Genomic DNA, 9,084 nt, shown 5'->3' on the forward strand with positions numbered 1-9,084 from the left:
GTCCTGAGTGTGCACTGAGCCGCATAGGGTCCCTCAGTTGAGAGCACAGACTGATTTAACACACGTCCTGAAGAAAGCTTGTGGTGATTCCATTGGGATGTAGGGAGGTAGGGAGCTTCATGTGCTTGACAAGCCACTCCAAAGATACTGAGAAAGGAGAGACTCTTCTAGGTGGGGTGCAAATGGATGCCATTCCACTTAGGTGACACTAGACACGACTCAGAGTGGATGAGTGACAATCAAAGCTGTACTGAGAGGAATTGTAAAAATATCCAGTGCCTCCTATATAAATTTAAATATTTCCCAATCAATATTCATTGAGGAAGAGGGAAGGGTGGGGTTGGGAAATAGGTATCCTTACTTCAAGATTTGCTCTTGAATAAATCTATTTAAAATTTTCATCTCAGACTTTGCTTGGGTCTCTGGAGAAAATTTAGATTTTAGAACTGGAAGTAACAGAAGAAATCCAGCTATCCCAGCCTTTTTTTTTTTTTTTTTTTGAAGATGAGAAGACAGGTTCATAGAAGTTAAATAATTTGCCCAAATTAGTGGAAGAGCCAGGACTAAAATCCAAGTATCAAAGACTTCTGGTGTTCTTGAATTTAAGAATCAGTGGCTTATCTAGATTTTGTATGTTTCTTTTAGATGATTGGATCAACCAATGGCAGGTTTTCTAGAATTTTACTGTTAAAATGTTCTAGATAGGTGGCAAATATTTATTTATGAGTCCAATCTTAATGGAAATGTTTTTTCAGTTCACTAGCTTGGGAGTATAGGAAGCATTAAATGATTCAGATAGCCAAGATCACAGTTGCTAACTCTTCCATCTCTGTTTAGTCTCCTTTGCTGATTTCTCCTCTAGGTGCTACTTAAACATGCCTGTTTCCCTGTAATTTTGTGCTTGGTCCATTTATCAATTTGCATCCTCATTCAAATGAAATTCCCATGGTTCCAATGATCCCATAACCATATTCTCTGCCCTGAGAACTTGCTCCCAAACTGGAGGTTTCTAGTTCCATATTTCTAATTCTAAACTGGAATGCTTTCTTACCATACCATCCCCTCTCTAACAAGGGAAGTCTGCCACATTAGAAATCTTGGATTCATTTTCCACCTCTCCTTTCTTACTTCTCTCATGGAAGTAGCCATTAAACGCTCTCAATTATGTCTCAGAAATGTCTCTCAAACCTGTACTCTTCAATTTCTTGAGTAATTTCCTCCCAAAAAACTAACTTCCTTGCCCTAAGATCTTCCATTGGGTCTCCATTATTCACAAGATTTTTTAGCTTAGTTGGGACAAACTTAACTGGTAAAGCTCTTCACAGTTTCCAGCCTCAGCAATAACTGCTTCCCCTTATCTCCCTACTTCCCAATCATTTCCATAAAATACCTCTGGCTTTTTCAGATGTTCATACTTTGGCACATGCCTTTCCTTTTCCTTTGAATGTTTTCTATACCAGAGTTTTCCAAACTTTCTTGAGAATAACAATCAGGTAAAGTGCTTGTTAATAAATACAGCTACTTACATCTTCCCTGGGTCTGATTTAGAGGGTCTGGGATGGATCCTGGGAAGCTATGTTTTTAACAAGTGCCCTCACATTCATTCTTGTCATTGGATCAGTTTAGCAAACAGGTTTCACTCTTATTCCACCTTCAGAGTGTAATTCTGTTAACCTTTCACCTGGGAAAGACTTCAGAATGCACAGACCAAATTCAGTCCTCCAGGACATCAGCCACGTGCTAAAGTAGCACCTGCTACATACTTTTCTTACTAGCACTAACCAGGCAAGATTATAATTTACCTGACCAAAAAAATCTTCAGTGGCTTCTATTAGCTACAAAATAAATTCTGCACTCAAGTCAGTTTAGCAAGTCTTTTGAGCATGTATTATATATCAGATATTATTCTAGGTTTGATACAGAATCGACTGAGACCCAACCTCAAGGAGCTCACATGGTCTAGGAAGGAATGACTCTGCTTGGCATTTAAAGTCTTTCAAATCTTGACTCAACCCAACTTTCTCTCACTCTTTATCTTTCAAAGGCCTCTTCATAATGGGTGCTCCTCGGAGCCTCCATCACTTCACAACTGCTGTTTTCTATTTGGCATGCTCTTCCCTTTCCCATTCGATCTGGTTAAGTTCTGCTTTATTTTTTTAGCTGTCGACTCAAGTATCTTTTCCTCAGGAAATTCTTCTTTGTTCTTCCTGACTAGGACAAATCCTGCTATTATGACATTCACTTTGTATCTCCTTCAAGGCATTTGTCCCAGACTCGATTTTCTACTTGTTTGTATGATTATTTGATTAATGTTTCTCTCTCCCTCTAAACTGTAAGCTCTATGAGAACAGGGACCTGGGTTGTGGTTATATAGATATTCACTGTATAACTCTTTGTTAATCTGTCTCTATATGTTTATGTACCTTTCTGTAAATTTGTTATAACCCTGAATATCAATTTATCTTGCATACCATATTCGAAATCAAATCTTGAATATTCTAAATTCAAACTTAACAATAACAGCTAAAATTTCTTGATTATTTTATTATGTACCAAGCACTTAAACGAATCATTTAATCTTCACAACACTTTAAGATATATGCCATTATTATCCCCATTTCATTGAATGGCTTATAAAAAAATTACTCACCTCCTGCCTCCCTGTCTGATGCTTTCCTCCTTCTTCAAGGCCAGCAATGTGTCCTCCTCAAATATCTCTCTTTTCCTGTCCTTCTCCACTTCTCCCTTCTCTTACTCTGACCCTTATGCCCTTCCTCTGTTAAGGACACTTGTGATTACATTGGACCCTCCTGGATATTTCAGGATACTCTCCCCATCTCAAGATCCTTAACTACTAACACTTGCAAAGTCCCTTTGGCCATACAAGGTGACATAGTTACAGGTTTCAGGGTTTAGGATGTGGACAACTTTGAGGGGGGAATTATTCTACCTACCCCAATATACATTCTTATATTTCCTAGAATTGTTCAGTGCTTGACACATAGTAAGGCCTCAAAAAATATCTGTCCACTGAATCAATGAATGAACAAGTCTACATTGACATTCAGCTGCACCAGAAGCTTTATAATCTTAATCAGTATTAATAAAAATAGAATCTTCAGAACAAGGAACATGGATGTGGTAGCTTGTTTCACTCTGCTTGACTGGTCAAAAACACCTGGGATACTGTGCTTGGTCTGAGTACCGCACTTCAAGTGTGAAAGAGGCAATCTTGGGCACATTTAAAGGAAGGCAACAGAATTGTGAAGAACAAAAAACAGTGTTATGTGAAACTCAGAGCCTTTATAATGTTTAGGGCTTAATCAGTAGAGTTGAGGAAGGGTGTGAACAAAGAAAAACCCATCATCAAAGCTACTGTCCCCACTATTATTATAACAGCCAATGTGTGCATCTGTGTGTGTATGTTTGTGCATTACATGTCTGCGTTTTGGAAAGTATCATCTTTTTTTAGCAACGGTTTGTCTCAGAAGGAGTTTTCACAGGCAATTATTCTTTAGAAAAATAATTTTAGTTGTCCTGATAAACATACATAAAAGTATTTTGAAATGATGTCTTCAATTGTGTTTTGGGACAAATTGGGTATTCACATATAATTAATTAACTATAAAAGATTTTTGGATGTGCAATAACAGCTACTATTAGCACGGCTCCTTGAAATCCTCACCAATGAAAAGGAATCAAATATTTTAAAATATGCATTCATTTCTAGAGAGTACATTTTTAATATGAGAAAGTGATTTCTTCCTTCTAAAGTGCTGGGTGCAACATCTGTCCAAAGTTTTTTCCTTTGCCCTGGTAAGACAGCCAGAGATTTTTTGAGAACCTTTACAAACTGGTTTCAGACTTAAAACTTAGAAGTATAGGTGTCTCTTCTGTATCAGAATCATGACAAAGGTGACTAGATCTAGGAAATGGATTTCCAAATATTTTCGTATTTTATACCATCATTTGAATATTTTATCACTTATGTTGTATTTCTTCATTCATTCATTTATTCAACAAATATTGATAGAGTGCCTACGATGTGCTAGGGTCTGTTCTAGGAACTGGGAATATAATGGTGAGTAAAATAAATAAAAATCTCATTTCTCATGGGGAGCATTCTAGTGGGGAGGGGCAAGAGACATAGACAGAATAACAAGACCAAGATAGCACATGATAGATGGTGGTAAATGCTATGAAGAAAAATAAAGTTGGGAAAGGGAATAAGGGTTCTGTAGGAGTAGATGGGTGAGGGGAGAGGGTTGCAATTTTAAACAGAGTGGGGTGAGAAAGTGATACTTAAATAAAGTCCTAAAAAAGGTGAAGGAGTGAACAAAATGGATGTCTGGTTTCTGGGCAGAGCAGCCAGTGCAAAGGCTCTTCAGTGAGAGTGAGCCTGTTGCATTCTAGCTGGAGAGGGAAGACCAGTGTGGCTGGAGCAGACTGGACTGGGGGGAATGGTAGTGAAACAGAGCAGGACGCTACGGTCCTTGCTCCCCATGTCCTCTGCCTGCCTTTTGTCTGTGGAAAAAACGTTAGCCAAAGAATAAGTTTAATCAGAGAAGTGAGAAAATACGGAAACAAAGGAAAACAGCCGAAGGAGACCAAATAATAATAGTTTAGTCATTAAGCAAATTCAAGGACTTTTAGTTCCTCCTCAGGGCTATACATAATATTCTGAGCCCTATCCTTTGAGCTATCTTACAAATATTGAAACCCTCATCAGGTGGAGAAGTTAACTACATGATGACCAGACTGTGTCCATGACATCAGCTGCCACAATTCCGAGAACTGCCTTCAAGAAATGGAAACAAACCAACCCTGGAACTGAAGATTAACTGTACTTAAAACAAGATGACGCTGGTCAGACCCCTGATGACCAATTTCAAAATGACTGTCAGAGCTGACTGTGCTGTTTCTGCATGTAGCCCCCTCCCTTCACCTATAAAAGCTCTTACCCCCTGATTGTCAGTGGGGGGAAGTCAGCCTTTGGACAGGAGTCCGCCCTCTGCCCGGTTGCCGGCATCCAAAATAAAGCAGACCAACCTTGCCTCTTTATTGGCTTTTGAGGGGAGAGTAGCCAGACCCCATTTTCAGTTACGGTAGGATGTGTGGACATGGAGGCACTGGTGAAGTGAAGGTGTGGTTGGCAGCACTTCATGTCAGAGCTTGATGTTTGTGAAGATCTTGTCTTTTTATTGGAGTGAGGTGGGAAGTCAATGGAAAGTTCTGAGCCAGGCTCACTCTGGCTGCTGTGTAGGGAGACAGCAGCAAGGTCAAGGTGATCATAGGGAGGTCAGTCAGAAGTCTACTGCAGTATTTAACTGAGAGATTAAGAGTGGCTCAGAGCAGCGTGTTAGCAGGGTTGGTGGTGGCGAGTGGCCATGTTTTTGTACGTGGGGCTTGCTGATGGATTGGATGTGGGGTGAGAGAAGAGAGGTGTCAGGGATGACTGCAAGGTTTGGGGCTTGGGTGAAAGGAAGGCTACAGTTATCACCTGAGAGGGAAAGGAGCTGGATTGGAGATAATTTATATGTTCCTCCATTAGGTACAAAATCTTACCTGAGTGCACTCGGGTATAATGAAGTTCTGGAGGTAAATGAAGACGTTAAGAATCAACTTTGGGAAGGCTATGCAGTAAGGATGGTGTTGAGGTAAACGGGTTACATCTCCTTTTATATACATTAAGTGACTGGTGTAGAAAACACTTTACAGCCAAATCTGTTAACCCTTAAATTCTTTAATTTCTTTCTAATCAGGGATGGACAGAGATATGAGAAAACATGGATAAAGAGCTATGCAGGCAAAACTCAGTCACGGGTACCAGAGACCTTCATTATGAATTAGGGCAACAAAACTTTTATTTTTGCAAAATTATTGTTTTCCATAATGGCTACTTTTGTAGTCATTATTGTGATTGAGTGTTATATACAATGAATATTTGGTTCTAAGAAACAAACAAAAAACCTGCTGATGGAAAGAATGTGTACATGCTTGTTGAGCTGTTTAATAAATAACTATTTGATGATGATTCTGCAGTATGTTTAAAGGGTAATTCTTCTTTTTTGGACAGTTCATCTGGCATTCTAAAAATGGATGTAATTTCAAGGGGTAACCAAAATGTGTCAATTAGCCTGACATCTAGGTCTTTTTAACAGATCTTTAAATTTCCAATTTCCTTTGCCATTTTAACCATGGTAAATCATCCTGAACAAGATCATTCTTTTGAACAACAACCTCCTTATTAACTGAGATCAATTGAGGTTAGAAAATGAAAAATACACTAGATGCTGAGAACTTTTTATGAAACCACATTTGTAAGACGAGTATTGAATGAAGATTAATGTGTTATTTTCAGCTTCTATATCATTGATTTAAACATTTATTCTCTATATCCCACTGCTGGATTAAACACTAATATATATTTGGATGGTGTGCTTGTTTGCAAGTATTATCTTTTCCCTATTGAGATTATATATTAATGGAAGGGAATTATTTTTAATTCAAAGGTAGCTTGCTTTGCACACCACATGTGTTTTTGAAAGTGCTACACATCAAATTGAGTAGAACAGATTTTCCACTGAATTATAAATTAATGATTAACTCCTTTGTTCTAATTTCCTATTGATTATCATTTGCTCTACAAGATCCTTAGCACGTCGTGTGGCCCCTATGTGATCTGGACTCAGACTACTTTTAAAGACAACCTCACAGCACTCTGCTCTTCTGTCTCCAGATACCCTGATCTTCTTTCAAACCCTAATACTTCAGACTTGAGATTTTTGCACACACTGTATAAAATATTCATTCTCTAACACTACCTGCTTTATTTTTTCCATATAGTACATTACTTTCTTAATTATTTGTCTGTCATTCCCTAACTAGAAAGTAGCCTCCAAAAAATGCATGGATTTTAGTTTCTCTTTCCTCACTGCTGAATCTCTAGCATCTAGAACTGTGCTGGGTATATAGTATGCATTCAGAAAAAAATCGTAATGAATGAATAAATGAATGAATGAATGATTACTTACCCTGGAATACCAATTTCCCTTCTCTATACCTAGGTACCCTCTATTCATCATTCCAGCTTAAATGTCACTTTTTCAAGCCACCATTTTTGACCCCTAGGGCAAGATCAGCTTTCTCTACGACGTGTTCTTACATGTCTCTGTATGTCTAAGTTCTCAATAGCACTTATTAGAACTTTAACTTATAAAGTCCATTATTTGTGAGATAATTTGCTTAGCTCCCGTCTTCTCTTCTAAACTGTAAAATGTCCTTATCTTGTTTTTAATCACCTCCCCAACATCTAGCAAAATGCCTGGAACAGAGACATGCTCCATAAATAGCTGTTGGATAAAAACATGGACAGATGGATGGTCAAGCAACTCCTCATTATAAATTTCAGTCCCTTTGTTCCACTTGTTCAATGTTCTCTCAACAAAAAAATAGTGGTTAGTGAACCAGAGGGAATGTTTTTCTATACCGGACAGGTTCTTATTTAAACATACTCCTCCATGAATTCAGTAATGCTTGTAGGATCCCTTAAAGCTGATGCCTCATACCAGCCTCTTTACCTCCCATGTTATTTAATGAAATAAATACTTTATGAGTTTCTCCTCTGGACCTAACTACACAGGAGGGAAAGGTCATGTAAACAGTAGAAAGACCAGAAGCTTTAAAACAGAAAGATCTCTTACACTTTGACTGCCTGTGTGAGCTTGGCTAAGTTACCAGTTGAGCCATGGGTTCTTCATCTGTCAAAGAGAAACAGCAATACCTATCTTGTGTGGTTGATATAGGGATTATTAATAATGCATGTAGTGTGCTTGCCATATAATAGGTGCTCAAAATATGGCATCTGTTACTACTATCACGATAAGGTAAGCTCCTAGAGGGCAGAATACACTTGCATTCCCAGAACCTTATGTATAGAATACTCTTAGTAAAGGTTGGTTAAACTGACCAGCAGAATATGTGCTACTTCTCCACTCTCAACGGGTTTTAAATCTAAGCATGAAAATAAGTTCCAAAACAGATTCATGAAATATTTAGATAATAACAAAATACAATCCTTATTATAGTGTACTATATACAAGATTAGAGCAACATAGGTGTTACAGGCCATAAGTGCTTTGGATGGCCAGGCAGGAAATGGTAAGAGGTGGCTGGCTATAGTTATTGGGAAATGATAAGTTCCCATGTCTGTGTGTGTAAGATATAGACCAGTAAGCCTCCTATAAAAATATTCAATTTCTTTGTCATTAGCTCTACCAATGTTGGATAAAATGATAGAAAGCATCAACCTGATGCTTCTGAGTAAATATGATGGCAGACAAAATTGGGTTATTGATCTTGAGTAGCAAGCTGTATCTGTCATAGTAATGGATGCTTTTTCCCCCTTTAACAATCAGTGGTTAGTTAGCTAATGATCACAAATAGGTTCTGATGACGGTGAGTAACGCTGCTCAAATAGGGCTGTATTATGTGGAGTACATCCTAGCCTTGGAAAACTAGAGCATAGACTCAATCCCATATTCCCCTTCTTCGCAGCATGCTCTGTACAGGTTTTCAGTTGAATTGCATCATCCATAATCATTATTTATTGTGGTCCCTTTATCTTAACCAAACTCTTTGGTTACAGCTCTACGAGATGGGACTGAGATAGTGAGAATGAACAAAACAATGCTGCTTTTTCCTAAGACGTTGTCTCCTTTTTGTTACTTAGGTGTCTCTGTAAATGTATTTGACATAGATCCAAACACAGACGCCCCATTAAAGGCTTTGGTACACTAGCAATCATACTGAAAGCTTCAGATGCCTAGTTACAGAACTGAATGCAGCCATCAACACACTCAGAAGTCCTCACATTAGGGAAAGAGATGACCACCGTCTTTCGTCACCTCAAGCCATGTAAGGATGATCTAGAATCCACCCATGCCAACTGGCAACCAGGCACACATCAACCTGCCCAGATTCTACACCTGCGGCAACCAGCCCAGTCAGACCAGCCGTCCTGAGAATGCGCTACTTGCCCACACACCTGCATCACAGTGGCAGACAAATGTCCTGCAAGCCGCT

Source organism: Delphinus delphis, chromosome 17 (assembly GCF_949987515.2).
Source record: "Delphinus delphis chromosome 17, mDelDel1.2, whole genome shotgun sequence".
In the NCBI taxonomy this organism is placed as follows: domain Eukaryota; kingdom Metazoa; phylum Chordata; class Mammalia; order Artiodactyla; family Delphinidae; genus Delphinus; species Delphinus delphis.